The sequence below is a fragment of the Equus przewalskii genome, chromosome 5, assembly GCF_037783145.1.
Source record: "Equus przewalskii isolate Varuska chromosome 5, EquPr2, whole genome shotgun sequence".
Classification (NCBI taxonomy): Eukaryota; Metazoa; Chordata; class Mammalia; order Perissodactyla; family Equidae; genus Equus; species Equus przewalskii.
In genome coordinates, this window is record NC_091835.1 from 3,587,702 (window position 1) to 3,609,146 (window position 21,445).

Below are 21,445 nucleotides of genomic sequence, written 5' to 3' on the forward strand. Positions count from 1 at the left end.
GACATCATCTTCAACCCGATTTCCTGAGCGTCCTTTACAGAAATCATTACCCTAATCAAAACCACAATCCATCCCTCCCAGAGAAAAATATCCATATTATTATTACTGGTTAACAGCAACAAGTCATTTGATCACATCACAGTGCAAAACGAGATGCTATATAATTACACTTAACTTTGAAAACACTCCCCCCTTTTGCAAATCAGATACACATATTTATATATAATCTATGAATCAGAAGACAAATAAAACAAGAGCTGTTCTTCACCACGCAAAAGCCAAGCGGAGATTTACCTCAGCAGTGCATGCAGTAAAATAATCCCATCACCCTTTTGTTTGTGTTTACTGTTAGTGTGTCCTCTCTCTTTCTTTCTTTCCTGTGCCTAACGTGTGTTTGTGCACTGCAGTTGGTGGTGGAAACTAAGGCAGTGGATCTGTAGCTAAGGGTAATCCTGTTTTTACTTCCTCCATCTTCAGCGAGGAGCAGGGTTAGCCCGGGACAGCTGGTCAAACCCCGAGAAACCGATCCGCCGGAGCCCGAGCACATCTCCCCCGCCGGCCGGGCTCGCGCAGACGCCCGCGGGCGGAGGGCGGGCTGGCGGCGGCGGGCGGCGGGGCCCGGGGCGCCGGCGGGCGGCCGTGCGTGCGCGCGCGCGTGTGCGGGGCCCGGGCGCCCGTGCGTGTGTCTGGGTGGGCGTGTGCGCGCGGGCTGGCGAGGGCGCGTGTGCGCGTGTCTGCGCGCTGGGCCGCTCGGCGCGCTCGGCAATCGATTAGAGGACAAGTGTGGCCCCGGCGGCCCCGCGCCGCGCGCCCTCCCGCGCGCCCACCCGGGCCCCGCCCGCGCCCCGGACGGCGCCCCCGCCGGAGGGCCCAGGTAACCGGCCGCCCAGGGGGCCTCGGCGCCTCCAGCACCCGTCCCCCCAAGTGCTGACGAGTCTCACGTTCGCTGCCGGCTGGGAGGGGAGGCTGGCCACGGCGAGGGGAGGCTCATTTCGGCCGCGCCAAGTTCCCGTTCCGTCCGGGGTCGCGGCGGGCGTCCCGGCCGGGCTCGCGGTGCGCGCGTGCACCCGCCGCTCAGGCCCCGCGGTCCTCCCGGCGCCGCGGCTCAGAACGCGGCCCCCACGGACTGGACGCAAGGCAGGGTAGCGGGGACCTCGGGAATGGATAGAGAAGGAAATTCAGGTCTGAGATGAAGCTCGACTATTACTATTTTGAAAGTGCTTTACGGTGCAAGTTTAAAATTAGAGTGTTTACTTGCTTTTTCTCCCCCCGGGGCATGTGCCACATCCAGCAAAGTCCAAGGAACGGGGGATGGTCCAAAAAGTTGTTGGGAGTAAAGTGTCGCCCATCAGTGAGTATATAGCACAGCTTTTTTATTTCGGAGGAACTTATATGGATTGTCATGAGAAAAACAAATGCCTGTTTTTTCCTACAAATAGTAACATTTAGCATCTCTCTTGACCACATTTGCGAAAAGAGGGAATAGAGACTTCTATAATTAAAGGGAAAAGGAAAATGAAAGGAGCTGAAAATACTGAACTGTGTAGTCTGGGTGGCTTAAGTTTGAAAACACATGAAATTATCAGGACTGCCAAACAGCATTTCTGAGAAACCATATCACAGATTGTGAAGCAAATCGATGCCGAAAGAGTGGGAACAGGCTCCATCCTCCTCCTCCTTTCAAGAATCCCAGAAATAGTTGCCAAGGGCTTTTTTTTTTTTCTGCTGAAGAAAGAGAAATAATACGCTGAAAGTAAAATCAGCAACTATATCGTGAAGCACCAGTCTATATGTCTGGGAAATTTTGGAAAATGTCCTTTCTTTAGATTTTTGGGTGGAGAAGGAATTCATTCACGTTGATACAGACTAGATAACGGGTACCATATGACTTGTATTATACTATATTTAAATTTTATAATGAACTTTTAAAAGTGTGTTTCATGCATTGTACTTATTAAACAACAGTTGTACCAGTAGGCTCGTTTTTAAATTATGGAAAATGGTAGTTAGTGCCATACTGCAAACAGGATTAACCAATTTTCATTGGAGAGCAAAGAATTTGGTCTCAGGCTGGCAACAACTTTATGACAATTTTAAGAAAAATTGCAGTTCCTGTGAGTTACATATTGGTAAAGCAGGGTTTTTTTTTTAACCTGTCAATCGTCTAAATAAAAGTAATTTTGTTAAAGTCAGATTTGGGAAAGAACATGAAACTTCATAAATCATTCTAATCATCCCATAGATAGCAAAGATTTTAATCGTTATCTTAGAAAACTGGAACGTTGTTCATAATCTATAAATCCCTAATATATAAAGGATAGCATAACTTCTCTAAATTGCCTTTAAGTCCCTCCTAAAAACTAAGCCTAAGTCTTTTAAGTATCTGCAAAGTTATGGAGGTACTTAGGATGAATTAAAACATTCAAAATAAGGATGAAATATCTGGATAGTTTAAGCAAATTAATTTTTTAGTAGGAGAGATCCAATGTGAATCTTGAATCATCCTCAAGCTCCCGGAAGCTGCCACCATGGAGATAGTCCTTGCTCCTGGCCGTGGAGAGCTTAATTTAGCTCGCTTGAAAGCCTGTCTTTTCAGAGGTCCTTTCATTGGCTTCCTAATCACAGAGGCACACTTCCCCCTCTAGTGGCTGAGCGCTCAGATGCTGCGTTCCGTGGCCCTATCTCCCCAAGAATGGGGGACTGGGGCCTGAGGCAATGGCTCCCAAAATTTAGAATGGCAAAGATCTCATGATCACTTGTGAGAATTAGACCATTTGGGGAAACATTTCCCTCTTTTTAGCATCCTATGTTCCTTTCTTATTTGCAGATCATGGTATATTCAACTCACCCCAAAGAAGTCAAGATTATGTTTACAGCCTAAGAGGACGGGTTCTATTTCATCCTCTGCAGTAGAATATTCCTGGCTGTGAGGCTTGCACTTCCACTTGGGGGAAGGAATCTTTGTATAAACCGTAGTACTTTTCTTTGTTCACAATTTTTCTCGACAGTTTTTTTAATAATATTTAGAGGATATATTGATTTCCATCTTATGCCATAACTACACTGATTTGAAAAGTACATATATAGCTACACCATGCATAAAAATATACCACCAGGAACTCGCCATGTATCCAGTTGTAGAGTTACAAGTTCACTTCGGGGAGGGGGTGAGAAGGTGGAAAGAAAACACACCCCACCCCCACCATTTTTCGCATAGCTGGTTTCTCATCCTTTCTGTCCTATCCAACTGAAACTGTGCCTTCCCGGCACCAACCCCTATCTCAGCACTTTGTGCGTTTCCTTCATTATACGATTTGTAAATATTCACTTATGAAGTTTTTGAAAGAAAATCTGTCTTCCCCACTAGAATGTCATCTTTTTAAGGGCAGGGATTGTATCTGTCTTGATAACAGTTGTTTTCTCAGAACTAGCACAGTGTTTGGCATGAGTTGGTACTCAATAAACGTTTACTGAATGGCTGAATATGGAGCTGGTCACATACATACCTTGCCTGTGTTAAACTGTTTTCCAGGACAAAAAAGAGTATGATATCATTCAAATTCCATGAAGAATTTTGTCAAATCTTGGCTCGTAAGTCATGTTACAAATGTCCTTAACAGGTCACCCCTGGTTTATGGTCCACATGAACAATGTGAATGCCTTGGTAGATGACATAAATTTTCTAAGTATAAATAGTAAAAGTGGTTAAAACTGTATATCAAATATAATTTTGAGTAAGCTACGTTTACATACGTAACCCCTCTTTTTCATAAAAAAATTATTTCTTGTTAATACCTGATAATTCATGAACCAGGTTGACTGCTAAGGAATGCACAGATGTAGTGTATAACCACTACGTGCAATTAGCGAAAGAAAATTTTCAAAAGGCAGTGTAGCTAAAAGGCACATTATGAAGTATTAGTGTTGTTTTCTTTGGATGGTTTATTTTACCTGTTTTAGATTTAAAAGCCGTAGTACCCTTTAAAGGAATTTGAATAAAAGTGCATTTTTGTTTGCTCAAGGAATTAACTCCTTGTTTTTAAGTTTGGGGTTTGTTTTTAGCAGAGAGGAGGGGACAATTTGAAACATTGCAATATATTACTAATATCAAAGGAGAAATTTCTGGAAACTAACTACACATTAATTTTTTTCCTTGGATTTAATTGTGCTAGATGATACAGAATATAGTCACCTAGACCAGAGTAGCTGCCCTAAAATAACTTGAATCCCTGAAAAAGTTAAGATTAACAAGCACACATAGGCACAGTGTTTTAAAACTTGTTTTATTTTTGTCAGGTGGTGATGTTCTCCTCTTTGAAGTGGTGTTCTCTTTTTAAGTGGGATATGGAACAATGGGCTCACTTTCTCCTGTTGACCTAGATTGGCACTATGAAGAAGCAAGTAAGCCATAAATGAAACCATAGTGTCCAAGAAAACATTCTAAGATACCAAATCCACTTCCTAACTAAGGCATGGTAATACCGCCCAGCTTTACCTCCCTGACTACGTTGATCGTCTGGGGTCTGTCTGGGTGGTGTGCGAGTCCAACGTGGTAAGGGTCTTCTCATTCCATCCACCTTGGACAAAAGTTTCTTTAACAGTTCTTAAGAGTGTCACTTTGCAATTGGAGATAAGGCTCTTGTGCAAATACTCATGTCCCTAAAAAGGTAACATTATGGTTTAAATTCACACTTTGATAGAATCATATCAGATTTCTTCTAGAGAACAAGGTTTGACGTAGAACAGATGATAAGCTATCTGTATCCCAAATGGCAATTATAAATTGTGGGAGTTAAACTTAGGCCAAGGGGATGAGGACTGGAGAAGTTTCTGAATAAAAATGAAAGCATACATTTTAAAAGATGTTATTAAAGTCTTTCACAGTTGCTTTAAAATGCAGATGTGTTCAGCATTTGAGAAAATTAGTTCCATTAATGCAAAAATGAAGGAACTTTGAACTGGGTCGCGTGTAGACAGCTGATGCTCAAAAAACAGCTCTTAAGAGGCATTGGGAAGAACACTCCTCTCAGAAACCCTAAAATTATCAAACACAAAAAGTATGATGAGGTTATAGGAACCTCCACTAAAGTGTTAGTACAAAAAAAGAAAAAGGTTCAACTTTTTGAAGACACAGCTCACAAATCAAAAGAGGATAACAGTAAATGGAGAAGACATTGTCTAGTGAGCATTAATTTAGATACAAGATAATAAACACCCTCTGGAGATAAGAAGGAAAACCAAAAATGATCATTTGACTTTGAAATTGGGAGGTAAAAATAGGGCAGAGTAGCCTCAAGATCTGTGATACCAACAGTGGGATTCTGCTGGAGATACCCTTAGTCTAAAGCAGAGTGATGACAGGTTGCATCTCTAGGGAAATACTTGGTAGCTAAATCAGTGCCAAGAAGAGTATGATCCGGTTTTTTTTTAATCCTGTGAAAAACTTGTGGAATTACATGCCCCGTGTTTGTGAGCAGCCTCAACTCTTTGTAAGCCAAAATTCTTTTATAGGACAGCAGTCTCATCACATGTTTAAACAATCCCGTATAAGCTGAAGAAAATAGAGGACTGCATAGCCAACAGCAAAGGAAGGGAGGAATCCCAGGGTTCAGCCTTGCCCCTCTTGATAGCCAGGTGGTGGCAACCAAGGGACTTAAACGCCTTACAGGGATAAGAAGGGGAGCCATTTCCTGCTTGACAGCTGAATGAGGGCGTGTACTGTGGAAGAGGGAAATGAAGCAAAGAAAGGTCATTTACAGGTAGTAAAGTCAAATGTCACCTCCCCCAATTCTCATGATTGTGGTTTAGAGAAAGGTTAGCTTAATGTGGAGGTTAGTATGGCATTCTGAGCAGTCTCAGGAGATAATATATGAAGATGAGAATAATACCATCAATATCTCTCCCCCAAGCAGTGGTGTTCAAGCTTCAAAAAAGGTGCTTAAAACTTGACATCATAGTGAGGAACTAGACACCTAGGAACGTTCCACTTAGTAGACTAAGGATACCATCAAAAGTCCTATAAACTAGATTCCAGAAACTGCTTCATTGGAAGACTGTGTTTTTGAAGTATACCATTTTTGAGAAATAAATCCTTACACAGAATCTGTAGCCCTTTAGATTGATGTTATAACTGATTTCAATAAAGTTGGAGGATCAGTGGGACTGGGAAAGCCGTGGGGATCATCATCATCGTTATAGGCACTTATTTTGTGCCAGGCATCACGGTAAGCACGTTGACATGCATTATTTCATTTAACCCCCAATGTCATTTTTAGGAGAGGTAACATTAGCCCAATTTTTCACATGAATAAGTTGAAGCTTGTAGACCTTATTATCTTGTCCAGGGTCCCATAGTGTCAGAGCTGGACTCAAAAGACATATTTTAGGTTATAAAAAGCCCGTAATAATAACCACCATGCTATACTGTCTTCTGAACAGCCAAATATATTTATCAATCATGTGGACCTGTTGCTGTAGTTTAATCTAGCCCTGTGGGTAATATACTGTCCAATATTGAACCGCTTGAAGACCATATGTCCACAGTGTTCTTAGAAGGTTATTCAAATGTGGTGTCAGCATAGAGCCCTCCCAAATTCAGTGTATCTGTGCGTGAAACATGACCTGTGGGACCTCTAATACTCTAACATCAGATATTCCTCAATACCTACTTTGAGCTCTTCTGAACAAGTCAATGACATGAGAGTGAATTAAAAGATAACCACCCTGTAAAGAATTGAGTAATAATTAATGGTGACAAAAACTTAACTTTAAATTCTGGGTCACCAAGCATATTTGCACATTTTGTTTCAAAGGGGATTGTTTCTAATTCATTGGTCCCAGAAACGTATGCATCATACTCTTCCTTTTGTGGACTGACTTCACTTGTATGTGCAAAGAAGGAATGACTGACTTTCTGCGCTGAACATTGTGATTGTACATGGTTATGATGTTCTTAAATGACATTTTGGATTTCAAGAAACAAATGTTTTTCTAGTGGAGAGCCGCTCTCAGTTTTTAGTAAAGGTCAATTTGAACCTTTTGCTAGGATCCATTAAGTGAAGCCTGAGAGATTACTATTTTTTCCTCCCAGTTTTAATTTACTAATACAGTGAATACTGAAGTGGAGAAGTTATACTATTTTAATTAGTTTTTTCTGCCCCAGTTTGCATAGGTATGGAAGTTAAATATTTGTTCTCTAATAGCAGGGTTTTTTTCCTCAAAACAAAAATATTTTTATTTGATAACAGAGATACTCTTAATGAAGGAAGCTGGTCAATGGCTTTGGGGGAACTTTGTTCTAGGGCATTTTGAATAACCTGTCCTCACCCAAAAGAGCTACCCAAAACATCAGGAAATAGTCAACAAATAAAATGAACATGGATCTGGTATGTCCATAATATATTCTTAAAAATAATTTAACATCTCCTAATATTTATGTTGGAGCATGAATGCTTAATAGAAGACTTTTAAATGTTTGAACAGGAATCATCTTTCTTCACAATCTAATATGATGAGAGAAAGGTACCCCTCCTCCAAGTCTTTGGGAATATTGCCTGCAGAGGTCATTCCTGATGTGGAGGTGGACACGGCAGGCTGCAGGGCCTGGTACCATTAGATGGTTATCGTACACAGAACCCCTTGATCAGTTCCAAACCCAACATTAGCAACTTTGTGATATTTTCACTTTCATTGTCATTTTCCTATGCTGAGAGAATATACTTGACAATTGTGTTTTTCTTTATAAATAAATGATGTTTCCTTTTCTTATGCATGTAGACCTTTTTAGTTGTCCTTTCTAAGAACAATAGCGTACCTATGAACTTGAGTTTCCGTAAGCCACAAGGCTAAAGGCCAGACCCTGGACAGTGAATCCCACTCAGGTCATACCATTCTGCACATGACCCTTGTCATCTGGCTAGATTTCTCTCCTGACCCTCAGGAATATCATGGACTCATCCTTTTGCGTGCTTTAGAAGTTCAGTGGATCATTCAGCCTCAATCAAGCCACCTACTTAAGGAGATTCATGAGGGACAGTAGCATTTTTGAGATAGGCTGTCTAAATGGAACCATTCAGAAATGGAACCAGGAGATCTAAGAAGGAGAAAGGAAGAGATTAACAGCAACAAATGCTGCCTATAGTGATGACAGTAGAAAACAGATCGGATTTATTGAGGAGAGAATAAGAAATGAGGGAGTGGAGGCTGCGAGTATAGACAGTAATTTCAATGAGTTTAGCTATAAAAGGAAAGGCAGAGGCTGGTAACTAGAGGAGGATGTAGAGTTGAGGCACGTTTTGTTTTGTAGGTAAGACTCCAGCATGCCTCACCACTGATGAGAAGGTGTTCATAGCAATTAAGAGATTGACGATAGAAGAAAATTGGTGAAGTGAGACCCTGAGGGGACAGGAGAAAAATAGATCTGGAGCATGAGTGAAATGATTAGCTTCAGAGGAGATCCCTCTTGTACTTAAGAGAAGCAAGAAAGGATGGGTACAGATGCAAGTACGTTTGTTAGTTGACATGGGAAGTTGAGGATTTGAAGAAGGTAGCAATGTTATTTACTGAGTCAAGGGAAAAGTGACTGGATTGAAAGTTTAAGAAGAGTGAATAAGCTTGAAATAATTGCTGTGAGGAATGTGAGAGGCTAACTAAACAAATATGGAAAAATTGATGCAGAATAGAGGACCGGTAGAGGCTGGTGAGTACAAATAAGACATCTATGCTCGATGTTAAAACTACAGCTGAGCTCACAGCTCAGGTGTCATCTTGAAAACAAATGAACCACAGGATTGAGCCACTGCAGAAATTTCATCGGGTGGGGAGATGGAAGACCTTGTATCGAAGTTGAATTTAATTGAAATAAATAAATTGAAGTAACAGACCACTGAGTAATCTATATAGAGAAGAATACTAACAAATGTGGTACTGACCAATAGGGAAAAGTGGAGGCATATAGAGACCTTGGATCCCAGTGAGGTTGAACAACTTATGTAAGAGGGAATGCTGAGTGAGAGATATGAAAGCATACAGGGATATGAATAGAAATTTGATATTTTTGGGGGGGAACCAGATGGCAGGATCCAGAATGGAGACTGAGAAGTCATGGCCTGGTTGGATTATCAGAAAAGTGATAGGGATGATCAGGAGATTATCTTGGGTCTTGGAGAATAGAGGAAGATACTGAAGTAGGTGCTAAAGTCTTTGAAGAATGAGTCCCTGAGAAACTGATAAATAACAGCAAGGGGGAAGGGTAGTGAAGAGGTAGCAGGAAAGAAGGAGCATCAGAGGAACTGGAGTTTTATTACAGAAGTGTAAATATTCTGAAAAAAATGGCTTTGGATTGTATGGGGGATGGTGACCCCATTTTCCAATGCTGAGCTAAGTGAGTCATAGGAAAATGAGTGGCCTTCACTTGTGAGGACTATAGGGAGGGCGACCATATCATCTGCTTTGCCAATAACAGTCCCTTATTTACACCTGTGGTCCTGATATAATTATTAATAGTGCCCCCTTTTACTCTTAAAAGGGTCCTGGTTTCTCTGTTAAATCACATGTTGACCCTAGTTTATAGAGGAGTAGTGGCCTCGAAAGAATTCTTCCATTTTAGCAAATATGTTTTTAAATAAGAGCATGTAGGATGGATTTGCTTGTTTGTTTGTTTGTGTGTTTACTTCGCTTGAGAGAGGAGTTCCAAGGACCATAGTAAGAAAGGTTTGGGAGGGGATGGAGCAGTGGGATGCTGAATCAGAGGAGAGGACACAGCAAGTAGTGTTTGAATTGGGAGTACTGAAGCAATGGGTTGGCCTCAGCTGGGGCTCCCTTCTTGCTTTTCAATCTTGTCCACTTTCTGAATCCTTTGATCTTAGGGATCAGAAGGACAGCCATGCCTTCAGGGTTGAATACGCCTATTATAATTTATGTCTTTACATTATGACCAGAGATTATAGCAGTTATTGTATTACAAGGTGGAAGATTCATGTAAGAGACCTTTGTCAGCATTTGACATTGTCCAGGTTCCTGCAGATCATTGCCATAAAATGGCTCCTAATTGGGACAATAGCCTCCAAACGCTTGCTTCCCCTTGCACTCATGTTTCCAATGTTCTTTCTTCTGAGCTTTGGGAGATTCAGCTTTCTCTGTGCCAAGTCAACTCCATTACTTCCTTCAGAATCAGGGTAAGAAAACAAGGCAGCTTAAGGCCTCTGGGCCATACGAAGACTGGTTTAGCCATCGAAGTCACTAGATTTTGCCAAGCATTGTACACTGAGAGCTGATGACAAAATGATTAGAGTACTTAAGTCAGACGACAATACCAAAAAGCAAATAGAAATTAACAGCCTTGCTAAAAGCATAATATTCTTATGTCTCTACCCATAGCCATAGGCTAAAATGCACCTTCCAAGACCAGTATAACATGTAACTATATTGGAATTGGAGATTAAAAAAAAAAAAGTAGTCCCACTTCCACTAAACACAGAAATCCCCATTATAACATCTTCCTAGGAGACCTTTAAGTCAGTGAGGTCATTCGTGTGTAAGTCTGCAAATAAATATACTGTAATGCAACTGAGGCATAAGGCTTATCAATGTAGCTTATGGAGATAGAGAGAAAGCCATTTCCCTGAGTTAAGGACATTCTTCAATCGCCATGACAAATAAATATGTAAGTTAAAATGCGTGGGTTTTATTCACTTTATAAAAATATTCATTCCAATGTACAAATAGACTGCCCGCAAGAATCCTTATAGTACGCTCATGGCATCAATGTAAAATATGAATCATTTATTTAAAAATCTATTCACAGTTTTTCAGAATTACTTCATGATAAGAAATCAGCCTCACTGACAAAAACTGTGGTTCACAAACTTGTTTTCTGTACCTTAGCCATCATCAGCATGTTTAATATGTTCACATTTAGTTACATGTCCCCCTGCCTGAAAAAAATTCTAAGTCGGACTCACTCCTTATCCCCTAGCTTTCTACGCCATCCTAGAGGAATATCAGAGTATTGGAAGTGTCACAGCAGTTTGTAAAATACTCCCTACAGCAGTGTTTTTCAAACGTCAGTTTGTAACCCATTAGTGGGCTATATATTTAGTGTGTCATGACCAGCATTTTTTAAAAAGTGAAATAGAATGGAATAAAGTACATCACATATAACAGGGGTAAATAAAAAGGTAGACTTTGATTTCACAGATATACACATCTTCTGCGTCACCACATAAAATGTATTTTTACCCCCTGTAGGTTGCATGGACAAAAAAAGATTGAAAGCCACTGTTCAAGAAAATAGATAAATTGAGATGTATTACTTCATTGAAATACTATACAGCAGGTGTATACTACTACATGTATCAACATGGGCAAAATGAGAAATATTATGTTGAGTGAAATAAGCCAATTGTAAAAGGATTCTTCCGTTAATTCTTAAAAACATTGAAAACGATATTAGGTATACATAGGTATCTGTAGTAAAAGTATCACAAAATGGAAAAGAAGGATACCACTTTCAGAACAGCAGTAACCTCTGGGTTGGGAGAGAGAAGGATGGGATGTACCTGCCATGTTTGATTTCTTAATAAACAAAATTGTGGAAGTCAGGGGACCTTTGTGCTCTTTCACTTGATTGATTCACTTCATCTCTCTGGTTCTTGTTTCTTCATATAAGAAATGAAAGGATAATATTAGAGAGTGATCAAAGTGTCCAGCTGGAAGGAGAGGTGGAATTGTGTAAATGAGATGTGTTTTAATCATATAATATTCAACCCATAGAATTTAAATGATTTCTCATTGTAAATCAGCTAGTTAGTGGTAGAACTCAGGCTAGATAGAGGCAAGTCGTTAAGAATGATAGTCTTTCACTCTCTACCATTTAACTCTACCTTTGATGAAAGATAAAGGGCATGGCATCATTTTATCTAGGATGATGAAGTCAAGAGATCACCATTGTCCTCGCCACCATATAAAGTGGGCCTTGTGACCAATGGTTCTTCTAATGCTACTGATGGAAAGAATGAATGATTTGAAAAGGCCAAATTTAATGAAATGTGTGTATGTTTTTATTGTTCAATATCAAAAGAAGTTAAGATCGCTAGGCTCTGGTGATCTTTCAGTTTAGCTTAGCCATGCTTTATCTTAGAGGGTTGATAGTAGCCATGTCTGGTCTCCTGTGGTTCTTTGATTTATAAATTGGAAAACAGGAAGGAGTTCTGTTCCAGACTGATTTGTGATTACCGTTAGAAGTTAATTATTGATTGATCCCCCAATCCTTCCTAAAAGAATTTGAACTCATAGTAAATTCAGAGAACAATAAGCTGAAAAACTATATATAACATAAAAGAAACTAAGAAGCAAAGATGAAAGAAAAAGTGTCAAGAAATTCTGGTTATGAAAAAGCCCCAATTGAACACAAAGCTTGCTTCTGAGCTCATAGCAACCAGGCAAAAGAGGAAACACACGATGGTGACATAGCTCTAATTGTTTAGAAAGCTGTGAAATCACCAGCCCAAACACACAAAATTTCCATGCTCAGTGCTCCACGAAGATTTGACCAGGTGATACTGACGAAAGTGTCACTGGTGGTACAGTAACCAAGAGCCTTCAGTCCAGAAGGCGTAGATTCAGATTCTAGCTCTACCACTTACAGTGTTACTTAACAGATGGACAAGTTTCTTAATCTCTCAGTTTCCTCATCTGTTAAAAGTGCATTTTTAATACAGTAACAGTGGAATTTACCACCTAAGTTGTTGGTTTTTTTCTTTTTAAATAAGGCCGAAATGAGTTAATATTTGTAACTGATCAAGGCTGAGAACCGCTGTGCTCCCTGGTAAGGCTTATGTTGTGTTTCTTTAGTAAATTAAGCAAACAAATATTCGAAAATAGTGGTTTTGCAAAGAACATTCTTAAATCAGTGTGATTGCAGTTAGTAGAGTTAATTATTGTAATGATATAAGAGCTGACCATTGCTTCATACCTTATTTTTCTGTTCATTTCCTTCCCAACATTTTTATCTTTTCCCATTTTGTAAAATAGGAAAAGCAGAAAAACTGCCACGTGGATTAGAATACTCATTTCTCGAGCTTGCTCTTCAAAATGTAAGCCTCCTAATAAAATGTCGGATTCAGATTTTTTAATACAGACCTCAGCCACCTGTAAATTAGAGCATCTGTGTCATTGCCTAGAAAAACCTCACATAGCAACCAACAGCTAAACTAACCCGTGCTCATGTGGGAGTGGTGCAAGGTTTACAACAATTTGCAAACTAAGTTATCTCCCCTTAAGACTAAGAATTATCCAGGTTTTGTTTGCTTGCCCTCCTTGGGAGTCTTTAAAAAGGAAAATTTTGACTTAAGAATTTTTTAATGAAATCAAAGATACAAAAAAACCCTAATAATAGACCAAAATCTTTGTATATGAAAAGACAACATATTCTACCTCATCTTATTTATAAGTGCCTTTAGTTCTGTTGAATCATTAAAACCACATTTGTATTTGTGCCCCTGAACTATGTTGCTACTGTACATTGTAAATATACACTTTGTAATTCCATTTAGGTTCACTTACTTGGCATCTACTATCTATGTCAATAATGTTATCATTTAGCTCACAATAAAATATATTTTTTCATGCATGTGTATCTTACCTCCCTTGCTATATTAGGGCAATTTTAGGAAATACTGGGTCTAATTTTTTGTAACGTTCTTATTTCTTAAACGGTGATTTACACAGACGTGGTACTATGTTAATAAAAGTTATCATAGAGATGGAATCCTTTATCAATAAAGTAGTGTAAAATATTCCAATGTTGTCTAGTCATTCATTCATTATAAAGCACTTTTAATGCCACTTCCTTTCTCTTTTTCTCTTTTCAAATAGCTATGCTATTTTTTTATTTAGGCCTTTGCACTTTGGCTAAATCAAGCAAGCTATTATTGCATTTTGCAGTTATTAAACAAACGTCTCTGGTTTCTCCTAAATCTTTGCAGGGTTTATAAAGAGCCTCTCTCTTAAGGGCTTTTAGCCCTCTTTTTTAGAAGTTATATTATCATAGTATTTCTGTTCTTATTATACACATCAAACATTGGTGTCCATTTAGAGTACTGTATTCGTATTATGTACTTTTTAAAAAAGTGAGCTTATGTCTTAAAATAGTATATGACTTCAATATGATCACAGAACTGAAACTAGGATTAAAGTCTAGCTTTCAGAAACACCTGTTACTTATTCTCAATTTCTTTTAACTCAGGCTAGAGAACATAGTGAACTTTTAATTTTCACTTTTATTTTTATTATGTAATTCTGGTATTTGACATTTCTCAATGAAATTAGCAAATTCAATTTTAGTTTGAATGAACATGAAAAATTAATTTGGACATTTAATTGGAGGTAAAATGAAATGTATATGCTACCGCACAATAGTAAGCAGAATTCTAGCCCAATGTAGCTTAGTCTTATCTTTTACGTTTTCATTTGAAAGATTGTTCTATAGTAAATTTCTTCAGGAGCAGTGTATTTTAGGGATTGTCAGAATTGTTAGTTTATCTCTTTTCCACTCAGTTCCTATCTCTCCTTTAGCTATATAAGAATTTAAAATTTTTATTGGCAATCCATGTTGCAAGTTAGATGGAGAGTTTTTTATTGCAGGGTGAGAACTTTATTATAATTAATTCATTTTTATTATTTAAACTTTGACTAATTCTCAGAAGTATTTGAGGTTACTATGGGAGATATTTGAGAATCTGAAGAATTGGCTTCGGAGGATATCAATGACCATCACAGTATAGGATTAAATTCAAAGTGATGTCATGAAAGCATTGTAATATACTTTGACACAACCTATTCATTTGATATATTGTTTATCCTATCTATGTATTTCAGGAGGTCATAGTCATAAAGTTTGAATATCCCTTTTAAAAATCTCTAGTAATTGAAGTGAAATTAATTGTGATGTGAAATAATAAAATTGTAAAAAATTACTATAGCTTGCAGATTATTAATTATCACTGAGCTTTGATTCTTTACTAAAAGTTGATATGTTCCTCCTCATCTCCAATGACAGAATAATGTGTGTTTTAGAAAAATTACCCAACGTATCTTATAATAAAAGCCAAAAGATCTTTTCAATAGAATTAATAAATTATTGCTTAGATTTATTTTTAACAAAGCAATTTTTATCAAGACTTACCTAGCTAAGTACAATAACAATAGGGGGAAAATCAGCATCTCTCTCATTACCTGCTTTTATAATTGTGCATGCATAAAGTATGCTTGAAGCCTTTGAAAGGAGAGATTGTGCAACCTGAATACTAATTTCGTGAGTACTGTAATTTCACGTCTACTCTCCACGTTCAAGCTGGTTGTGCTTTGAGGAGCAGCTGAGGCTTTATACAAAACTTTGTAAAACATTCTATTTAGAAGCAATTCTTTCTCTTTGCATTATGTGCCCTGGGTATTTTTCTTCCTTTGTACTTTATTTTGAGAACATTTGTATGAAAACAAGATCTTTGTTTCTTACAAGCACATCTGCTCTTGCCGCTTGTAGATTACGAGAAGTCATCATCCTCTGTGACATCATAATCATTTCCATGGCAACCAGTTTGGCTTATACTTTTTTGAAAATACAATGAAAAGTTACAGGATGTCAGCAGCAGCAAAGTGTTTATCTCAAAACAGATACGTAATAACTTCCCAGTTTTCTGCACCTACTGCATGTGGTCCATTTATTTCAAAGCACCAAAGCTTTAGCCTATTGCATTTAATTCTCTTAAAGTCCATGAGACTGTCAATTCCAGTTATTCACGATTTAGAGAAAAAATAGAATGCTCGAGGAAACAAATTCTTGGTGACCAACTTTATTGTACCTCAATGCCCTGTCACATGGTTTGGCTGGTGTTAGGTCAATGAGGGAGGAAATATATGAGACCTTGGTGTTTCATGCTCTACAGTAAATAATGATATAGATTTGAATAACAGCTGGAAGGATCTTGAAGCCCTTTACTTGAAATGATTTTATGAACAGCCACTACATTCACGCAGCCACTTCTGCTGTCACTACTGTGATGAAATGTGGCTATGAAAGACCTCAGAACATAATCATTTGGATGGCGAGCCAAGGCTGCTAAGAAGGGCTGGAACTAGGAACAGACTCTATGGCGTGGTCTGCTACATCAATATTTGTCAAAACCATGAAGTTTTAGTCATGATAACCAAGCAATCCATAAAGAAATATTTATTGAGTACTTGCTGTGCGCGTAGCCTGGTATCGGGGCTCATGTGTGATGTAACGTAGCACACACACAATCTGTGACCTCCCTTCTTTGAGATTCTGTGTAATTATTAGTAATACCTTTATTTTTCAGCACTATGAAAATATTTTTTAATTAAATCCTTTTCTCTTTTACTTAAACAGTACCATTTTATTCAAAAAAGTGGGCATGTTTGATATGAACCACGTTAATTCAGGATAGTTGGTGAGCTGAGCCCGAATAAGCTGTTCTACGTTGAATATTAAGGGAATTTGGAGAGAGAGGGCTCAGAGGCAGCTGCTGTCTTGTGCACTTAGATTCAGAGCAGCAGCAGTAAGATACATGATCCTGGACCTGGGTAGGAAGCAAGTGTCAGTTATAGTAGTATCAAATACACAAAATCATGATTCTGATGACGGATCAGGAATGAGAAGATCGGCATAAGTCCTAAGGACAAAGCATCCAAATCAAGGGAAGAAGGCCTAGGCATCTGTCTAGGCAGAGGCCGGGCAGATGTTGGGCAAAGGTCAAAATGGCAGGCAAATAGAAGTCTCAGCAGTGGGGTGAGCAATGTCGTAGAGGTCCAACTGCATGAATCGAGGACCCAGGCAAGCAAGCCTGAGCTCAGACTAGGGTAGCCATTCACTGTGGAACCAGGACACAAGGCTAAAAACAATTGAAGAGGGTCTAAGGTGTTAAATGTCCCAATGAGTCAGTGGAGTTTTTGCATATATTCGTATATTTATTCATTTATTCATTCATTCAGCACCAAGCTCTCTATTAGACACAGGGGTTAAAAAACGGGCAAAATTCACCTTAAGAAATACATTATACTGGATGAAACAGACAATGAAGAATTCAGCAAATAAATGTACAATTAAAATGTGTGTTATGTATCATGAAGGAAATAAACATAACATCATGATAAGGAATAAAGTACTGGGGTGGAGGGGTGCTACTTAGGTACCACAGAAGGCTCAGAGAGATATAACATTGATTTTTTAAAACTCTTCTTGACCCCACCCATCTGTGGCCCACCAACTTTAAAATTATAGCTATTTAACACGCACATCCATGGTTTGCTGTATTTCCTGGCTTTGTAATCAACCAGTGGCCTCCCTGCACCCAGTAATTCCCACTACCGGAATCTCCTTCGAATCCCTGAATTATCCCATGTATCTGTCCAGTCTCCCAGGTCAGCTGACATCCTTAACCTGATTTGTCTTGTTGCCACTTAAGCCCCCATGATGATAAGTCCCTGAGTTAAAAATAGCTTATTGTGAAGGTGGAAGTTTCTTCCACGTTTGTAATACACAACCCCAGATATCTCAGTGGCTTAGCACATTAGAAATTTGTCTGTTGTTCAAAGCATTTGGTGAGATTCAGGACCTTTCCAAACTTGCTCAGTCGTCCCTTTGGGGGATTGGGCCTAATCTTTGACCTCTCCCTGACAGACAAGGGAAGGAAGAGAGCAGAGGATCCTGGGGAATATTTCTGTGGTCCAGGCACGGACCTGTTGTGCTTCCCTTCTGCCCACATTCCACTGGGCAGAACTCAGTCACGTGGCACACCCAGCTACAAGGGAGGCTGGGAGCATAGCCTTAACTGTGGGCCCAGAAGGAAAAAAGAAATAGGTTTTGGTGAGTACAATAGTCTCTCTTTTTATTCACAAAAAAGTGCATTTCACTCTTTTTCCCACACAAAGGATTTACTCATCCTCTCCCCAAGTGAGATTATCCTGTCTAGGCCCCATCCAGCCACTAAATCCAACTTAAAATCCAGGATCTCTGGCTCATGTCTGTTGTAGCTCTCAGGTCCAGTCAGGTCTGGCCTCATAGGCGTCTGGCCTCATAGGCATGTGACCTGGGCAGTTGCACAGGTTCCCACAACCAGATGGGCCCCTGCAATTAGTTTAGTGCTCTGTTATCACTGCCATGAAATTACTAATAGTTTTATCTTTGAACTTGTGTTTTGTAAGGACGTCTGATGAAATAAGTGAGCATGTGCATGACCAAGCAGATATGTGCAATATGAGTGTCCTCCGTTACTTGCTCCCTCATTCACAGTGTTTGTGTTGTCCTATGAGCACAAAATTCCGGTGGACCTATGATGCTGGGGAGCTGATGCTGGGGACCTATGATGCAAGACTGTGTGAGTACACAGTAAGCATATTATATCCACGACTGAGCCAGCCCAGCTCAGACAGCCTGAGAGACCGCTTTCCATTTGAACCAAAAACTTGCTTCAGAAACAGAAGGAAAGCAATGATGTTCTGAGAAACATAAAGTCCAAGGAACTGTATTATATCCTTTTTTCTTGTACTATCTTTCCCTGTATTAGCCAATCACTTACACTAAAATGATATCATAGAGGGAAAGGGAAAAATCGAGCAACCATAGTTCCTTCTTTCCTTTCTTCTTTCGTCAGCATAAGCCAAAGGTAAAGGGCGTTGAAAGAATGTGCACACATCCAAATGTAGAATAAAACCAGTTGAATTAGTTGTGGGCAGCATTTCCACTGTCCTGGTAAGAACAAAATGCATATGCGTGTTTGAACCACAAAATAAAAATCGTGTAATTTCAGTAATTCCACATTTGAGTTAAATTAAGAGAAATTCCTCATTTGAGTTGCACGATATAAAGATGAATCATAAAATTAAATATTTCTTTATTGGGAATGACATTAAGTAGCAATATAAAATACCGTGATAAGTCAAAACATACCGTAGAAGAAAGCATAAGGCTTTATATTCTAGTAGCTTTATGGGCACCTTTTTCCGCTTATTGAACCAGTGCCTCCAAATTCTCATTTTGCACTGGGCCCCTCAAATGATGTCACCTTCCCTGGGTCCTCAAATTATGTCATCTTCCCTGGGTCCAGTGATCTAGGTTCTCTCTGCAGTATGACTGCAATAAAAGCTTCTAGTCAGAAAAGGGAAGAATAGGATATGCATAGCAGTCAATGACCCATAGTAATTGTTAACTCCTTCTGGGTAGGCACTGTGAAGGGTGACCACTCAAGATGGGGGGTAGTTTCTTGTTCTGTTTCTGATTCTTCTTTCTGTGGCCTTGGCTGCTCTCTCTGAGAGTTTCTTCCTTAACCATCGTCCTCCACAGCAATATCCTCTCCTTGTGAACCGTGCAGCTTTCAAACCTCTCTTCCTCCCCAAGGGTGGTTTTAAGGCCTTTTTTAACACTGGCTCTTGGCTTCTTCGGCACTACAATTTCTTCAAAAAAAAATTTAGTAAGTTTCTGATCTATCTGCTTCCAGTTAGTTCCGTGTGTCAGGGTTTTTTACGAGACATAGTTATGAAACTTACCTTATTCTGTGTTTCCTGGTCCTCAGGTTTTTCCTTCACCTTAATGCAGGTACCTTGAGGCAATCCAAAACAATATGCCATGGTGGGAAAGCACCTCTCTGAATCTGATGTCTACTGAAGGGCAGGGTTGTTTGAGAAATATCAATGTTACTTTGTCGTTCGGGACCATTTTTTATTTCAGGTCCCAAAGCTCTCAACTTTTCAACCATGGAAAGCCCTTATCGCTGAACTTTCTGCTCTTGCCATTCTCTGCTTGAAAGTCAACGCAAACTCGCCCCAGTGCATATCTTTCTTGCTTAAGCAGTGGCCAACTCACTGTCGCACTGGCAGCTTCAACTGCCTGCCCTGGAGCTACAGGCTCAGTCGATTTGTGCTCTGCCTTCCGAGTTCTCCCATGCCAGCGTTACTGAAAACCTGCTGAGGCATAGCAGAACTCTCCAGACCTCCAGCCTGCTGTATTATATTCCTACCTTCTGCTGGCCAGTCACTAAACCAATGCCACTTATTTTTGGGTTTTGTTATAATGGCAGCACATGTCAAAGTACCAGTTTCTGTACTTAACAAGGTAGGATAGCTGCTATAACTAAACACTAAATCTCAGTGCTCTAGTGTACTAGACCTTATTTTTGTTCACATAACTCATTACTGTGAGTTTATGATGAGTGACATACCATTCAGTGATTAAGAGAATTAGGCTCCTTCCATCTTAAATTATTTTATTTTGTAGCACCAAAACGTATTTTTGGAAATCTTGGTTTAAAAATTTTGCTGAAGCAATTAAACGGTCATTTTAGAAGTTCAGTTTATGGCTGTCACATCTGAAAAGGAGCCCTCATAATCAGAGGTAGAACTAAATGGAAGAAATGTATATTTGCCTGCACTAAAAAAAATCATGATACTCAGTTTTCAATCCTATTCAAAAATTTACAGAGATTTTCTTAAAATTTTACTTGTGAATTTTAATTTCCATCTCCTCTGATGTCAGTTAGTAGCTCTTACAAAGCAACCAAAGCAATCAGAAGATTGACTATTTTGATTTTGACAAACACACTTCAAACCCACTGAAATATTTTTAAGCAAATTAGAAAATTCTGGTTTTACATTTTTGAGGTATCAGGATATGAGAGGTATTTTTAAAGATGGCAGATTTACTTACACTGTTTCAGCTACAAAAAGAAATTATAGTAATCATTCCAAAAATGCCTTTTCAAAATGTGCCTTCCATGGCATGAGATTTTTTTAAAAAGTAATTACTATTTCACTCCTTGTTAAAACATTACCTCTCCCGTGAAGGGATTGATTATTTATATTTTTGCAAGTGTTTATTAGGTAGTATAGACACTAATTATCATGGAAAATGTCATCAACCAGAAGCTGACAGTCAAGGAGCCCTTGGGTGTAGCTCATTGAGGTCGGTCTTCCAGGCACAGAAGAGAGTGAGAAGGGGTGAAGAACAGATCTGGAGGAGCCAATGAAGGATATCTGGCACATCCATGAAATCACTTACTCATACACCTGTGAACTGTAAGAGACTGAAAGTGAACTGACGGGTGAGAGTCAAGACCTCTAGATGTGGAACTCCATCACTTCCCTCAGAACCCCTCCTGTTATCATTTGTGATTAGTCCATTGGAGTCTCTAAGGGGGATTCTTCTCTCAACAAATTGAGAAATATGACATGTGGCATATGAAGACAAATTATTTTTATTACGAAAATTCTAGGTTGGAGAATGTAGCTTAATGTGAGAGTCAAACAGGCCTGCTAACACGACCCCATTAGCTCCAGACATTAGGACTGGGGCAGACATCCCCAAGAGAGAAGACTGCTCAGTTAAGATTGAAAGCATTGAGTCAGAGGGGTGGATCGATTAAGTTTGCCTAGG

At 39.3% G+C, this 21,445-nt stretch overlaps 2 protein-coding genes across 14 annotated transcripts in view; one reads left to right on the forward strand and one right to left on the reverse strand.

Annotated features, from left to right (window-relative positions):
* IKZF2 (IKAROS family zinc finger 2) overlaps positions 1–1,219 on the reverse strand; it is a 155,254-nt gene extending 154,035 nt beyond the window's left edge. For 2 of the 13 annotated variants that reach the window (XM_008524599.2, XM_070618211.1), the window contains exon 1: positions 295–579. The gene's annotated coding sequence lies outside the window, so the exon portion shown is untranslated. Of the gene's footprint in view, positions 1–294; positions 607–941 lie in introns of those variants that run through there. The other 11 variants (XM_070618209.1, XM_070618202.1, XM_070618201.1 and 8 more) reach the window with 9 other exon arrangements.
* Positions 768–21,445, forward strand: part of SPAG16 (sperm associated antigen 16) — a 1,020,255-nt gene continuing 999,577 nt past the window's right edge. The window contains exon 1 of the mRNA XM_070618199.1: positions 768–874. The gene's annotated coding sequence lies outside the window, so the exon portion shown is untranslated. The remainder of the gene's footprint in view (positions 875–21,445) is intronic.